Source organism: Bos taurus, chromosome X, assembly GCF_002263795.3.
Source record: "Bos taurus isolate L1 Dominette 01449 registration number 42190680 breed Hereford chromosome X, ARS-UCD2.0, whole genome shotgun sequence".
NCBI classification, from domain to species: domain Eukaryota; kingdom Metazoa; phylum Chordata; class Mammalia; order Artiodactyla; family Bovidae; genus Bos; species Bos taurus.
In genome coordinates, this window is record NC_037357.1 from 66,058,099 (window position 1) to 66,074,580 (window position 16,482).

Genomic DNA, 16,482 nt, shown 5'->3' on the forward strand with positions numbered 1-16,482 from the left:
AACACCCTTTTGCCAACTAGAATGCTGATTTCTCCTTTGTTTACACTTAGAATCATCCATTTTCTTTTTCTGAAAATGATTATGAAAATAATTTCCTCTCAGAACTAAAAAGACAGCTATGGTTTGTGGTGTGGAATTCAGGTGATGGTATTAGGAGCAGTTTCACCATAGTTTTGGCTTTACTAGTATTACTGAAATCAAACTCAGTTTCATATAAATCTTAAAGGTAGGAGAAATACTATCTTACACTGTAAAATAAATAAATAAATAAATCCCCCTGCTGTCTCCGAAGACCTACACCAAATAGAATAATTTGCTTTTATATTTCATTTATACATACAATATTAGATTGAGCCAAGACACCAAGCCAAGGGACTACTTGTGGCCTATGGGAAGAGAGAAGAACAATTATCAGGATAGCAATGCTAAGTAATGGAATTTGTTTCCACTATGAACTCCCCTCTTCCAGACACCCTGCTTACCTTATCCTACTCCCTAACCTGGACCCTGTGAATCATCACACTTGTTCTCACTACTCTCCTACAAGTCAAACTGTTGTAGTCAATATCCTCTAAGCCTACATTTCTCTTTTATATCTTCAAGCCTTTGTGTATGCTATTACTCTGCCTAAAATTATCTCAGCTTATGAAGATCTATCTTGCAAAGTATCAATATTTGGTCTGTTTTAAAGTCTTCCCTGACTGCCACAGGCAAAGGTGATACTACTTTCTTCAAAAAGCTTTAGAATACATTTCCATCATAAAAATTTCTAACATTTTTTTTCAAGATCAACATTTAGACAGCAAATATTTGTTGCAGTCCTATACTGTACACAAGATATTCTTTTAGGCAATGTGCAGGGTGTGTGTTTAAGTGCTGAAAACTGCACAGTTCTAAGAAGTTATGAATCATTGGTGATCTCAGAGATATATTATTGAGCAGCATATCAAAATTAATGTAATCTTGCTTAAAACCTCACATTTCTTAGGCATCCTTTTAAAGGAGACAGAGTTGGTTTGATATTAATATCACAAGTACATTCTTATTTCAGTTTAGATCAACCTTTATTACTCAAATATTTTTTTTGTTGTTTTTAAATAAAAACTGATAAATTCAGATGTCTGTATATGGACAGGAAAATGAACCTTTCTTCTGTGTAATTAAGTGCATTGTTTCAATGTGTGCATAATGTAAAATCAATAAATAATGATTATCACTGATTGCAATTGCATGTTTTCATAATTTTATTGTCAGCCATAATAAATAATCAGTATATTTATCCTTCATTAAATTAGTGTGTCATTTCTATTATATATATCAGCAGTGAAGTAATTCATTGACATTTGTTTTTAATGTTTTAAAGACAGAATACCCCTTGTTAAGTAAAAGGAGTTACCAGAGATGTTTTTAATGATTGGCATTTATGGTGGTATCTTCATAAAGGTCTAATAAAGGCATTTATACTTCCTACAATAACTACATTTTAATCAATTATGAGCAACAATACTCAGGCATAAACTCTGTTGAAATAAATTGAGGAACTCTTGTTATGTTGTTCTATCACATTGAAAGCTTATCAATTAGCAGTGGTAGGCTATTCCTCTGCCCTTCTAAGATATTGCTGAGTGCAGACTACAAACTATAAACATAGTTTCAGTTCAGTTCAGTCACTCAGTCGTGTCTGACTCCTCGCGACTCCATGGACTGCAGCACGCTAGGCTTCCCTGTCCATCACCAACTCCTGGAGCTTGTTCAAACTCATGTTTATTGAGTTGGTGATGCCATCCAACTATTTCATCCTCTGTCGTCCTCTTCTCCTCCTGCCTTCAGTGTTTTCCAGCATCAGAGTCTTTTCCAATGAGTCGGTTTTTCACATCAGGCCGCCAAATTATTGGAGCTTCAGCTTCAGCATCAGTCCTTCCAATGAATATTCAGGACTGATTTCCTTTAGGATTGACAGGTTTGATCTCCTTGCAGCCCAAGGAACTCTCAAGAGTCTTCTCCAATACCAGAGTTCAAAAGCATCAATTCTTCGGTGCTCAGCTTTCTTTATGGTCCAACTCTCATAGCTTAATCAGTTTAAAACATAGTTTAGTCAGGCCAGAAATGAACAATGGAGAATTTTGTATTGAAGTCCACTTTTTAACACTTTGTAATTAGTCTTTTCACAAAAGCCATACTCTTGTACTTTGTTAGTATCGAAGGCAAATAACAATAAAGGAATTCTCATATGGCATTATTTGACAAAGTCAATGAAACCTCACATTTTGTAAATGACAAAAATCTCTTAACTAAAGTAAGATTGCCAGATTTAGCAAGGAAAAATACAGGAAGCAATATTTGGGACATACCTATACAAAAACATTGTTCATCACTGATTTCTGATTTTAAATTCAAAATTAGTTATGTTTCCAATATCATTATTTGCTAAATATGGCAACCCTTACATAGGGGGAATCAGGGAAGACTTCTCAGGTGAGCTGATACTTGAGCCACTATGAAAAACCACTTGAAGTTAACTAGTTGAAAAAAGTAGGTAAAGGATGGGGCAAGGCATGTTAATCAGAGGCATGAAGATAAGAGTAAATATGGCTGGAGGATAGGAGTGTGTGAGAGTGATGAAATATAGGGGTGAGCCCTTCAGATTATCTAGAAAACTATAACTTCACAAGCATAAAAAATAAAAGCGACATTAATTTTCAAACTTTTCCTCCAAGTCTGACAGGTTTAAAAACAGCAACAGTTGTGCAAAAACAGCTTAAAAGAATACAAAGTTCTGCTATGTTTGAAATTCTTTTTCTTCTGTCGGAAGCTTCAACAGGTTTCACCTTGCTTTGTAAGAGCTAATCAGCCTTTGATTTTCTCCAGTAAGGAATTTGATCTCTTCTCTTCTTTGAACATGTCACATTCCACATTCTATGCAACTGTTTCCAACTGTCAGGATATCAAGTCACAATGTAATTTTATGGCTGGAGTAGGAAATTTGAGTGCCCCCAAAGGAAATTTTTCACTGATAACTGATGGTTGATGAAAGAACCAAATGCCCTTTTAATGTAAACTGATGTTTGTATCCTATCTGGGTACTGACTTCTGGAAAGTTTTGTTCTAAGGATGAACTGTTGTTCATCATGCTACTCACTAAAATTTCTCAGCATGAGGCCATTCTATGGCAAATCACACTTGTCTCTATTGTCCTGGGGTGTCTCTTCATACAAAGTATAAATTTGCATTGTTAGCACTTATCACAAAGAGTCTCAAAAATTCATTTAAAACTGAGTTAAAAATGTATATTCAAATAATTTACCTAAACTCTCTACCTAAAATATAGAGCCAAATGGATGCATTTTGAGTCCAAAATGTCTGAAAAGACAGAAAATGTCAAGTGGAAGATATGACCTGCTCTTATATAAAAATGATGTCCTATAATGCCGTTTACAGTGGCATGGATGACCCTGGAGATTGTCATGCTAAGTAAGTCAGGCAGAGAAAGAGAAATGTCATATGCCACTTGTATGTGGAATTTAAGAAAATATACAGTTGAGCTTACTTGCAAAACAGAAACAGACTCACAGACTTTGAGGAGATTTTGTTTGCCAGTGAGGAGGGTGTGGGAGAGGTGGAGGTAGATTGGGAGTTTAAGACTGACATGTACACACTTCTGTATTTGAAATAGATGACCAACAAGGACCTACTGTTTAGCAGGGGAACTCTTGCTCAATAGTCTGTAGTGACCTAATAGGAAAAGGATCAGAAAAGCAAGAGATATGTGTGTGTGTGACTGAATCATTTTGCTGTGCATCTAAAACAACATAGTGTTCTTAATCAACTATGTCCCAATATAAAATAAAAATTAAAAAAAATAAATAAAAATGATGTCCTGCTATCAACATTAACAATGACTTGTAAATCATCCTGTTTGGAATATAAATATTAAATGTCTATGTAAAAAGGTAATGTATGAAAATGTCCTATATTTTATCATATGAAATTTTTATCTTTTTCTAATTCTTTATTTGGTTTTCATATCATATATATGCAAGAAAGTAAGCTAAAACAGGGTTGCAATTCTCTTATAAGCCATGGGCAATGTCTTTAACACAAAAACATTCACACACACACACACACACACCCCACCTCCATCTTCCTTTCTCCCACAGACACTCATTCTACCACTACCACTAAAATCTTAATCATGGATAACTACCTCACATACCTTTATCTTTGGTGCAATCAAACAAAACTTTCCATTTCACTGCTTTACTGCAAGAGGCCCATCCTGGAGTTACCACCATCTAGTGACAAGTAGGGGTATTTAATCCTTTTATTTTTCAAAACTAAATTGCCTAAGATTTTAAAAAGTAAAAGAAAAAGGAAATAAATGAGAAAATAAGTATAAAGACTGAAATATAAATATAAAATATAACTATATATTGTATATATAAATGTAAAATTAAATATGTAAGTATATATTAAATATAAAAACTCTTCATTCTACAATATAGCTGCCACTGTATCATTTGACTCTATATGAAGGTAATTATTTTTGTTTTCAAATAAATTGGATTTCCCCCATGTCTCTAGCATGTTAACATTTTAATTTGTGATGAAAATGTAAACTATACTTATATGTATTTCTTTGCATTTTAAACTTATTGAAATTCTATGCTGAAATAATATTTCTTTTTATTGACTTATAAGTTGTTTTCAATAATAATAATTTGCTATTTTTATAGAACTTGCTTACATCTGTAGCTCTTATCTTGAGAAGTTTCTTTGTGTGTAGGTTCCTGAGATGTTGTCCCAGATGATTTCCTCTCATTCATATCTACACAAATATTGCCTTGAAGGAAAAAAAAGTGTTAACATTTGGTCAAAATATTTTAGAATTCTTTAAGAAATAAGTTATTAAATAAATTATACTAAATATATCTGTAAAATCTAGCCGTGTAGGAGTAACAAAGTTTTTTTTTTTTTTTTTTTTTAAACAGTGCCCTACTATTATTTTTCAGAGTCACACACATGGTAACCTCAATCTGGAAAGTGACCTATTGTTTAAACTAGGAAACACAGAGATACTGCAGGATTTCTCTTCAGACCTCTTAACAATCAAATTCAGCCCTATTAACTACAGATGGTAAATTCCAGATAATGTCCACATTTTATAAAGAACTAGTATTTAGTGTCAAATAGTGCTTACTTTAACATCATCCTACCTGATTTTAAAACACAAAGGATTATATATAATATTTTTATTTAGTTCACTTTTTCATAAAAACAAGATAACAATGTTTTCCATGCATACTGACCACCCCAAATGGGTAATTTAATCACTTCATCCAGTTGAAGAAGTGCTGGGGTGCTTAGGCCAGTTCTTTTGTCTCTGACAGTAAGGAAAACCCTTAAATATGAATGGGTAGGTTCTGGGTCTCTAGGTTAGCAACCACTTTTCATTTCCCAGAGTCACTGCACAAAGTCTCATTAATCTATATCTTGTAAAAAGTTATAGAGGTCATATTAAATGTGTTTGATATAACCATTTCTCCATCTGGGCTAAAAAGGAAAGCAAAAGTAACAGTAGATATCTGAGGCTTAGTTCTTTCATAATTTAATATTGAATTCAAGAAAAGTGATAGTAATATAACTGAGTCCTAATATTAGGAATGCAAGGATTAAAATCAGTTGATGCCTTAGAAATAGACATCTACTAATTAATGTGAATATTTGGTTTGTGGTTGGATTATATTTTAAATGATTTTGAATTACAATGCCATTTAAATTAGGTTATATGAGAATTAAAAAATTTATTTTCTTTACTTAAAAGACAATCTACTTGCATCATGTAAAATACTCAAAGCAATATAAAATAGGCTTCATTCCTGTTCATCTTTCTCTGTTTTCATATTCATGATTTTACCCCAAAAACACAATCTAAGTTGAGAAATAGTTAATGAGCACCTGTGGTATATCCTGGATATTATATAACTATGCTTTAATATATTCAAATAAAGAATGTGATAGGAATTATGCAATGGTTTCAACATTAGAAAAGTCCAAAATCTTTTATGATTAATGTGAAAATTAATATGGCACTAAAATGATTAAATTGAACAAGCACTATCTCAAACATAAGAAGCATATTTTCTCAGCTTGATGGCTTAAGTGGTCATTGCTTCATCTGTATTATAGGAATCTCAAATTTTTAAAAAAGGGGGGTAAAATTTCCTTAGATATTAATATAGCAATAGGAATCAAAAGAAGCAACATTTGCTTTAGTTAGATCGATATAAAAAAAAAGTTTATTTTCAGGGATCCAGAAATCGTCCAAGAGAAAGTTATAATAGAAATTTAAAGGACATTCATTAAATAAAAGATTTATTTCTCCAAATATTCATGTTAGTTTATTCAATTATGAGCTAGATATATTGCTTCCAATTTAAAATACATGTTTTGAATTCACTGAGCATTTTTTATTTTAAAATCAGCATGTAGGTCAGGGGTTAGGCTACAGTAATCCATCAGAGGGAAACCTGCCATGTGTAAACATTGGAGTGGGAAATTTTGTTGTAGCGTCTGGAAAAACAGTAAAACCTTATATTATTGTATCCTGTGGCCTCATAAGGCAAGAATTAGAGAGAGGCATTTCTTAAATTTAAGACAAAGACAACAAATTTAAACTCAGGCAACTCTGATTGTCTAAATAACCTGAAGCAATTAAGCTCAGAGAAAATTTTGACCTTAACTCATTGACTTAGATCCTAAAAGAAAAACTGTACCAAGACAGTGGGAAGTCCTAAAAAATGAAAATCTCACTATGTAACTAAAAATAATTCCCAAGTACAAGAAAAGGAGAGTGAATCTAAAGATGATGTGACCTTACAGAGAACTTTCAGATGAGCTCAGATTACAAAATGAGGGATAATAAGGAGGATAGAAAAATAAACACACTCAATATTTTTAAATGGCACATTTATACACTATTAGGAAGACTGAAGCCAAGGAAAGAATAACAACTATAAAACTAGAAGAAAAATGTAAAACCTCCAAAAGTGCATTTTTAAAAATTTATATTTGGAACACATGTATACCTGTGGTGGATTCATTTTGATATTTGGCAAAACTAATACAATTATGTAAAGTTTAAAAATAAAATAAAATTTAAAAAAAAAATTATATTTGGAACAAACAAAAAAGAGCTACACTGATGTGTTTCTCAGAATTAGGATGTTTATTTAAAATGCAGAGTCTTCCCTGTGTACTAATAAGTCTAAGCTTCCAGTAATCTGCACTTTAATTGACTCCTCAGGTGAGTCTGATAATTATTTTAAAGTAGAAAGTGAATATAATTTTAAAAGTCAAGGTGGCCCTAAGATGGCGGAGGAATAGGACAGGGAGATCACTTTCTCCCCTACAAATTTATTAAAAGGACATTTGAATGCTGAGCAAATTTCACAAAACAACTTCTGAATGCTGGCAGAGGACATGAGGTACCCAGAAAGGCAGCCCAGTGTCTTTGAAAGGAGGTAGGACAAAATATAAAAGATAAAAAGAGAGACAAAAAAGGTAGGGACAAACATCCAGCCTGGGAAGGGAGTCTTAAAAGAGAAGTTTCCAAACACAAGGAAACATTCTCACTGGCGGATCAATGGGGAGTCTTGAAATCTCAGAGGGCCACATAACCAGGAGGAAAAATAAATAAATAAATAAATAATTAAAACCCACAGATTACTTGCCTAACTGCAACTTCCAGTGCTCACAGCCGCCACAAGTAAGCAGGGGCTGAACAGAGAGTCCCCAGGAGGCATTGCTTAGCGTAAGGACCAGGACCGAATGCCCTGAGGGCAATCTGAGGGAATCAAGGTGAGATAGCAACCCAAACTGTGGGAAAGCCAGAGAGAGAGAAAGAAGAGAGAGAGAGAGAGAGAACTATCCCGCAAAAAGCGCTAACCTGAGACACTACCAGGCCCGCTCACAGAACAAAGGACTGAGAAAATACCAGGGGACAGCTAGCAGGCTGTGGACCGGCCCATCTCCAGCCAGAGACAAGCAGGCGGGGGGCAGCCAGAGATGGAAGGGGACAATCACTGCCCCAGAGAGGCCTCTTCCACCAAACTGCAAAGAGGCTTCATTGCTAATCAAGACTTCTTGGGATGCTGGACGGTTGACATCTGCCAGGAGAGTTGTAGCCAGAGATCAGCTTCCCAGAAGCTGAAATGGAGTGCCCATTGTACACACAGAAAACTGAGCAGCTGGGATGGAGAAGGTGATAAGATGCACCCCCAACCTGGGGGTGACTGCGCTCACCAAGCACCTGGTCACCTGAGCTGCTTGGACCTGGGAAGGGCACAAAATGCAGGCCCAACCAAGTCTGTACCTTTGTGGAGTACCTGAGAACATGAACCTGAGCTGCTTAGACCTGGGAAGTACACGCAACCCAGGGTCTGCTTCAGACAGTTCCCGCCATAGCAACCTAGAGCCTGAGAAGTGTAGAATATGAAAGCACATACGCCGTGAGCAGGGCTAAGCCCAATGCATTTGAAACACTGCAAGCACTCCCCACACACGCCAGTGATATTTGTTTGCAGTGTTCCTCCCTCCCCACAACAAAATTGAACAAGTGAGCCTTAAAAAGTGACCATCACCTCCCCCTTGTGTCAGGGCAGAAATTAGACACTGAGGAGACCAGCAAACAGAAGAAGTTAAAATCAACAGAGGAACTGCTTTGGAAGTGACAGGTGCAACAAATTAAAACCCTGTAGTTAGCACTGACTACATTGGAAAGGGCCTATAGATCTTGAGAAGTATAAGCTTGATCAAGGAACTATCTGAAACTGAAATGACCCTACACTGTCCACAACAGCTCCAGAGAAAGTCCTAGATATATTTACACTATTATCACTTTTTAAATTTTTCAATTTTTTTACTTATAAGTCCTCTATTACTCCTTTAATTTTCATTTTTATAACCTACTATTACCTTGCAAAAAAAGACCATATTTTTAAAGCAAACTTCATATATATATTTTATAATTTTTGTGATTTTTGTTTTGTTTTTTAAATATTGTATTTTTCAGAGTCTAACCTCTACTCCAGATTTTTAATCTTTGCTTTTTGGTATTTGTTATCAATTTTGTACCTTTAAGAACCCAATCTTCAGTACCCATTTTTACTTGGGGGTATGATTACTGTCTTGACTGCTCTCTCCCCCTTTTGACTCTCCTTTTTCTCCACCAAGTCACCTCTATTTTCCTCCCTCCCCCTTCTCTTCTCTACCCAACTCTGTGAATCTCTTTGTGTATTCTGGGCTGTGGAGAACACTTAAGGAACTGATTACTGGCTGGATCTGTCTCTCTCCTTTGATTCCCCCTTTTATCCTACTGGTCACCTCTGTCTCCTTCCTCCCTCTTCTCTTCTCTATGTAACTCTGTGAACATCTTTGAGGAGTCCAGACTGTGGAGAGCACATAGGGAATTGATTACTAACTAGCTTGCTCTCTCCCCTTTTGATTCCCCCTCTTCTCCTCCTGGTCACCTTTATCTCCCTCCTCCCTCTTCTCTTCTCCATGTAACTCTGTGAACCTCTCCGGGTGTCCCTCACTGTGGAGAAACTTTTCATCATTAACCTAGATGTTTTATCATTGGTGCTATATAGATGGAGAAGTCTTTAGGTTACTCTAAGACTAATACTGAAAACCAGAGGCAGAAGGCTTAAGTCCAAAACGAGAGAACACCAGAGAACTCCTGACTCCAGGGAACATTAATCGATAAGAGCACATCCAATAGTCTCCATACCTAAACTGAAACCAAGCACCACCCAAGAGCCAACTCCCATAGCAAGACATATCTTGCAAATTCTCCAGCAATACAGGAACATACCCCTGAGCTTCAACATACAGGCTGCCCAAAGTCACACCAAACCCACCTCAAAACTCACTACTGGACACTTCATTGCACTCCAGAGAGAAGAAATCCAGCTCCACCCATCAGAACCCCGACACAAGCTCTCCTAACCAGGAAACCCCGACAAGCCACACATCAATCCCCACTCACAGTGAAGAATCCACAATAAAGAGATATCACAAAATGCCAGAATACAGAAATGCCACCCCAAACATAGAAATATAAACAAGACGAAAAGGCAGAGAAATACTCAGCAGGTAAAGGAACAGGAAAATACCCACCAAACTAAACAAAGGAGGAACAGATAGGGAATCTACCTGAAAAAGAATTCAGGATAATGATAGTGAAAATGATCCAAAATCTTGAAAACCAAATGGAGTTACAGATAAACTGCCTGGAGACAAGGATTGAGAAGATGCAAGAAATGTTTAACAAAGACCTAGAAGAAATAAAAAAGAATCAATATATAATGAATAATGCAATAAATGAGATCAAAAACACTCTGGAGGGAACCAACAGTAGAATAACAGAGGGAGAAGATAAGATAAGTGAGGTAGAAGATAGAATGGTAGAAATAAATGAAGCAGAGAGGAAAAAAGAAAAAAAAGAATTAAAAGAAATGAGGGGAGGCAGGCCTAAGATGGCAGAGGAATAGGACAGGGAGACCACTTTCTCCCCCACAAATTCTTCAAAAGAATATTTTAATGCTGAGAAAATTTCACAAAACAACTTCTGAGTGTTGGCAGAGGACATCAGGCACCCAAAAAAGCAGCCCATTGTGTTCAAAAAGAGGTAGGAAACAATATAAAAGATAAAAATAGAGACAAAAGAGGTAGTTATGGAGCTTTGTCCCAGGAAGGGAGTCTTAAAAAAGAGAGAAGTTTCCAAACACCAGGAAACACTCTCACTGCCAAGTCTGTGGCAAGCCTTGGAACCACAGAGGGCAACATAACCGGGAGGAAAAATAAATAAATAATTAAAACCCACAGATTATGTGCCCAATGGTAACTCCCCCAGCAGAGAAGCAGCACCTGTATCCGCCACTAGCAAGCAGGGGCTGGGCAGTGAGACATGGGCTGCATTGTTTAGGATAAGGACCAGGCCTGAATGCCCCGAGGGCAATCTGAGGGAACTAACTTGGGATAGCAAACCAGACTGTGGGATAACTACCAAGCCAAAAGCCCTAACCTACAACACTGCCAGGCCCGCTCACAGAACAAAGGACTGACTAGAGCTACGCAAAAAGCCCTAACCTAAGACACCTTCAGGCCTGCTCTCAGAATAAAGGACTGAGCAGAGCTAGCCAGCTGCAGACCGGCCATCCCCCTCTGGTGACAGGCAGGTGAGGGTAGCCAGAGCCGGAAGGGGGCAATCATGGACCCAGAGAGGCATTATCTACCAAACTGCAAGCAGGCTTCATTGCTAACCAAGACTTCTTGGGATTCTGGACAGTCAACATTCGCTTGAGAAGGTGTGCTAGTTGTACACCCAGAAAACTGAGCGGCAGGGACAGGGGAAGCAATAAGTTGCAGTGACTGTACTCACCAAACACCTGGTCACCTGAGCTGCTCAGACCTGAGAAGGGCACAAAACGCAGGCCCAACTAAGTCTGCACCTCTGAGGACTACCTGAGTATCTGAAACTGAGCAGTTATGACCTGGGAAGTGCATACAACCCAGGGCCAGCTTCAGACAGTTCCTGGCAGAGGAAACTAGAGTCTAAGCAGTGTAGACAGGGAAAGCACACACGCCATGAGCAGGGGCAAACCCACTGTGGCTGAGACACTGCGAGCACACACCAGTGTTATTTGTTTGCAGTGTCCCTCCATCCCCATAGCATGACTGAAAAAGTGAGCCTAAAAAAGTGTCCACCACCACCCCCTTGTGCCAGAGCGGAAATTAGACACTGAAGAGACCAGCAAACACAAGAAGCTAAAACAGAGGGAACCGCCTTGAAAGTGACAGGTACAATAGATTAAATCCCTGTAGTTAGTACCAACTACATAGGAAGGGGCCTATAGATCTTGAGATATATAAGCCAGATCAAGGAACTATCTGAAAATGAACTGACCCCACACTGCCCAAAACAACACCAGAGAAAGTCCTAGATATATTTTTACTATTTTTACTATCATTCTCTAATTTTTATTTCATTTTTTTTATTTTTAAATCATTTATTACTCCTTAAATTTTCATTTTTATAACCTACTCTTACTTTGCAAAAAAAAATACCTATTTTTTAAAGCAAACTTCATGTATATATATTTTATAATTTTTGTGACTTTGTATTTTTGTGTTTTTTTTCTTTAATATTGTATTTTTGAAAATCCAACCTCTATTCTACATTTTTAGTCTGTGCTTATTGGTATTGTTATTAATTTTGTACCTTTAAGAACCGAATCTTCACTACCCATTTTTACTTGGGAGCTTGACTGCTCCCCCACCCCCAACCCCCACCCCCCCACACACACACTTTGGACTCTCCTTTTTCTCCACCAGGTGGCCTCTAGCTCCTCCTTCCCTCTTCTCTTCTCTACCCAACTCTGTAAATCTTTTTGTGTGTTCCGGACGGTGGAGAACACTCAGGGAACTGATTACTGGCTGGATCTGTCTCTCTCCTTTTGATTCCCCCCTTTATCCTCCTGACCACCTTTGTCTCCTTCCTCCCTCTTCTCTTCTCCGTATAACTCTGTGAACCTCTCTGGGTGTCCCTCACGGTGGAGGAACTTTTCATCTTTAACCTAGACGTTTTATCAACGGTGCTGTATAGATGGAGAAGTCTTGAGGCTACTGTAAGAATAAGACTGAAAACCAGATGCAGGAGGCTTAAGTCCAAGTCCTGAGAACACCAGAGAACTCCTGACTCCAGGGAACATTAATAGATAAGAGCTGATCACAAGCCTCCATACCTACACTGAAACCAAGCACCACCCAAGGGCCAACAAGTTCCAGAGCAAGACATACCATGCAAATTCTCCAGCAACACAGGAACACAGCCCTGAGCTTCAAGATACTGGCTGCCCAAAGTCACTACAAACCCTTTGATATCTCAAAACTCATTACTGGACACTCCATTGCACTCCAGAAAGAAGAATCCAGCTCCACCCACCAGAACATAGACACAAGCTTCCCTAACCAGGAAGCTTTCCTAACCAGGAAACCTTGACAAGCCACCCATACAACCCCATACACAGCGAGGAAACTCCACAATAAAGAGAACTCCACAAACTGCCAGAATACAGAAAGACCACCCCAAACACAGCAACATTAAACAAGATGAAGAGACAAAGGAATACCCAGCAGGTAAAGAAACAGGATAAATGTCCATCAAATCAAACAAAAGAGGAAGAGATAGGGAATCTACCTGATAAAGAATTCTGAATAATGATAGCGAAAATGATCGAAAATCTTAAAAACAAAATGGAATCACAGATAAATAGCCTGGAAACAAGGACTGATAATATGCAAGAAAGGTTTAACAAGGACCTAGAAGAAATAACATAAAGTCAATATATAATGAATAATGCAATAAATGAGATTAAAAACACTCTGGAGGGAACCAACAGTAGAATAACAGAGGGAGAAGATAGGATAAGTGAGGTAGAAGATAGAATGGTAGAAATAAATGAAGCAGAGAGGAAAAAAGAAAAAAGAATTTTAAAAATGAGGACAGTATCAGAGACTTCTGGGACAATGTTAAACGCCCCAACATTCGAATCATAGGAGTCCCAGAAGAAGAAGACAAAAAGAAAGACCATGAGAAAATACTTGAGGAGCTAATAGTTGAAAACTTCCCTAAAATGGGGAAGGAAATAATCATCCAAGTCCAAGAAACCCAGAGAGTCCCAAACTGGATAAAGCCAAGGCAAAACACCCCAAGACACATATTAACCAAATTAACAAAGATAAAAAACAAAGAACAAATATTAAAAGCAGCAAGGGAAAAACAGCAAATAACACACTAGGGTAATCCAGTAACGCTGAAGAAGCTGAAGTTGACTGCTTCTACAAGACCTTTTAGAACTAACACCCCCCCAAAAAAGATGTCCTTTTCATTATAGGGACTGGAATGCAAAAGTAGGAAGGCAAGAAACACCTGGAGTTACAGGCAAATTTTGCCTTGGAGTGCAGAATGAAGCAGGGCAAAGAATAATAGAGTTTTGCCAAGAAAATGCACTGGTCATAGCAAACACCCTCTTCCAACAACACAAGAGAAGACTCTACACATGGACATCACCAGATGGTCAATACAGATATCAGACTGATTATATTCTCTGAAACCAAAGATGGATAAGCTCTATACAGTCAGCAAAAACAAGACCAGGAGCTGACTGTGGCTCAAATCATGAACTCCTTATTGTCAAGGTAAGACTTAAATTGAACAAAAGTAGGGAAAACCACTACACCATTCAGGTATGACCTGAATCAAATCCCTTATGATTATACAGTGGAAGTGAGAAATAGATTTAAAGGACTAGATCTGATAGATAGAGTGCCCAATGAACTATGGACAGAGGTTCGTGACATTGTACAGGAGGCAGGGATCAAGAACATCCCCATGGAAAAGAAATGCAAAAAAGCAAAATGGCTGACTGAGGAGGCCTTACAAATAGCTGTGAAAAGAAGAGAAGCGAAAAGCAAAGGAGAAAAGGAAAGATATAAGCATCGGAATGCAGAGTTCAAAAGAATAGCAAGAAGAGATAAGAAAGCCTTCCCAGCAACCAATGCAAAGAAATAGAGGAAAACAACAGAATGGGAAAGACTAGAGATCTCTTCAAGAAAATTAGAGATACCAAGGGAACATTTCATGCAAAGATGGGCCCGATAAAGCACAGAAATGGTATGGACCTAACAGAAGCAGAAGATATTAAGAAGAGATGGCAGGAATACACAGAAAAACTGCACAAAAAAGATCTTCATGACCAAGATAATCACGATGGTGTGATCACTCACCTAGAGCCAGACATCCTGGAATGTGAAGTCAAGTGGGCCTTAGAAAACATGGCTACGAATAAAACTAGTGGAGGTGGTAGAATTCCAGTTGAGCTATTTCAAATCCTGAAAGATGATGCTGTGAACATCCTGCACTCAATATGCCAGCAAATTTGGAAAACGCAGCAGTGGCCACAGGACTGGAAAAGGTCAGTTTTCATTCCAATCCCAAAGAAAGGCAATGCCAAAGAATGCTCAAACTACTGCACAATTGCACTCATCTCACATGCTAGTAAAGTAATGCTCAAAATTCTCCAAGCCAGGCTTGAGCAATATGTGAACGTGAACTTCCAGGTGTTCAGGCTGGTTTTAGAAAAGGCAGAGGAACCAGAGATAATGCCAGCATCTGCTGGATTATCAAAAAAAGCCAGAGAGTTCCAGAAAAAAACATCTATTTCTGCTTTATTGACTATGCCAGAGCCTTTGACTGTGTGGATCACAATAAACTGCAGAAAATTCTGAAATAGATGGGAATACCAGACCACCTAACCTGCCTCTTGAGAAACCTATATGCAGGTCAGGAAGCAACAGTTAGAACTCACATGGAACAACAGACTGGTTCCAAATAGGAAAATAAGTACATCAAGGCTGTACATTGTCACCCTGCTTATTTAACTTAAATGCAGAGTACATCATGAGAAACACTGGGCTGGAAGAAGCACAAGCTGGAATCAAGATTGCCAGGAGAAATATCAATAACCTCAGATATACAGATGACACTACCCTTATGGCAGACAGTGAAGAGGAACTCAAAAGCCTCTTGATGAAAGTGAAAGAGGAGAGTGAAAACGTTGGCTTAAAGCTCAATATTCAGAAAATGAAGATCATGGCATCTGGTCCCATCACTTCATGGGAAATAGATGGGGAAACAGTGAAAACAGTGTCAGACTTTATTTTTGGGGACTCAAAAATCACTGCAGATGGTGACTGCAGCCATGAAATTAAAAGACGCTTACTCCTTGCAAGGAAAGTTATGACCAACCTAGATGGCATATTGAAAAGCAGAGACATTACTTTGCCAACAAAGGTCCGTCTAGTCAAAGCTATGGTTTTTCCAGTGGTCATGTATGAATGTGAAATTTGGACTGTGAAGAAAGCTGAGCTCTGAAGTACTGATGCTTTTGAGCTGTGGTGTTGGAGAAGACTCTTGAGAGTCCCTTGGACTGCGAGGAGATCCAACCAGTCCATTCTGAAGGAGATCAGCCCTGGGATTTCTTTGGAAGGAATGTTGCTACAGCTGAAACTCCAGTACTTTGGCCACCTCATGAGAAGAGTTGACTCATTGGAGAAGATTCTGATGCTGGGAGGGATTGGGGACAGGAGGAGAAGGGGACGACAGAGGATGAGATGGCTGGATAGCGTCACTGACTCGATGGAACTGAGTCTGAGTGAACTCCGGGAGTTGGTGATGGACAGGGAGGCCTGGCATAATGTGATTCATGGGGTCGCAAAGAGTCAGACACGACTGAGCAACTGAAACGAACTGATTAATTATTATGATCCCATTGCCATTTACTTTATTGTTTTGGGTTCAAGTTTATAAACCCTTTCTGTGTTTCCCGTCTAGAGAAGATCTTTTAGCATTTGTTGGAGAGC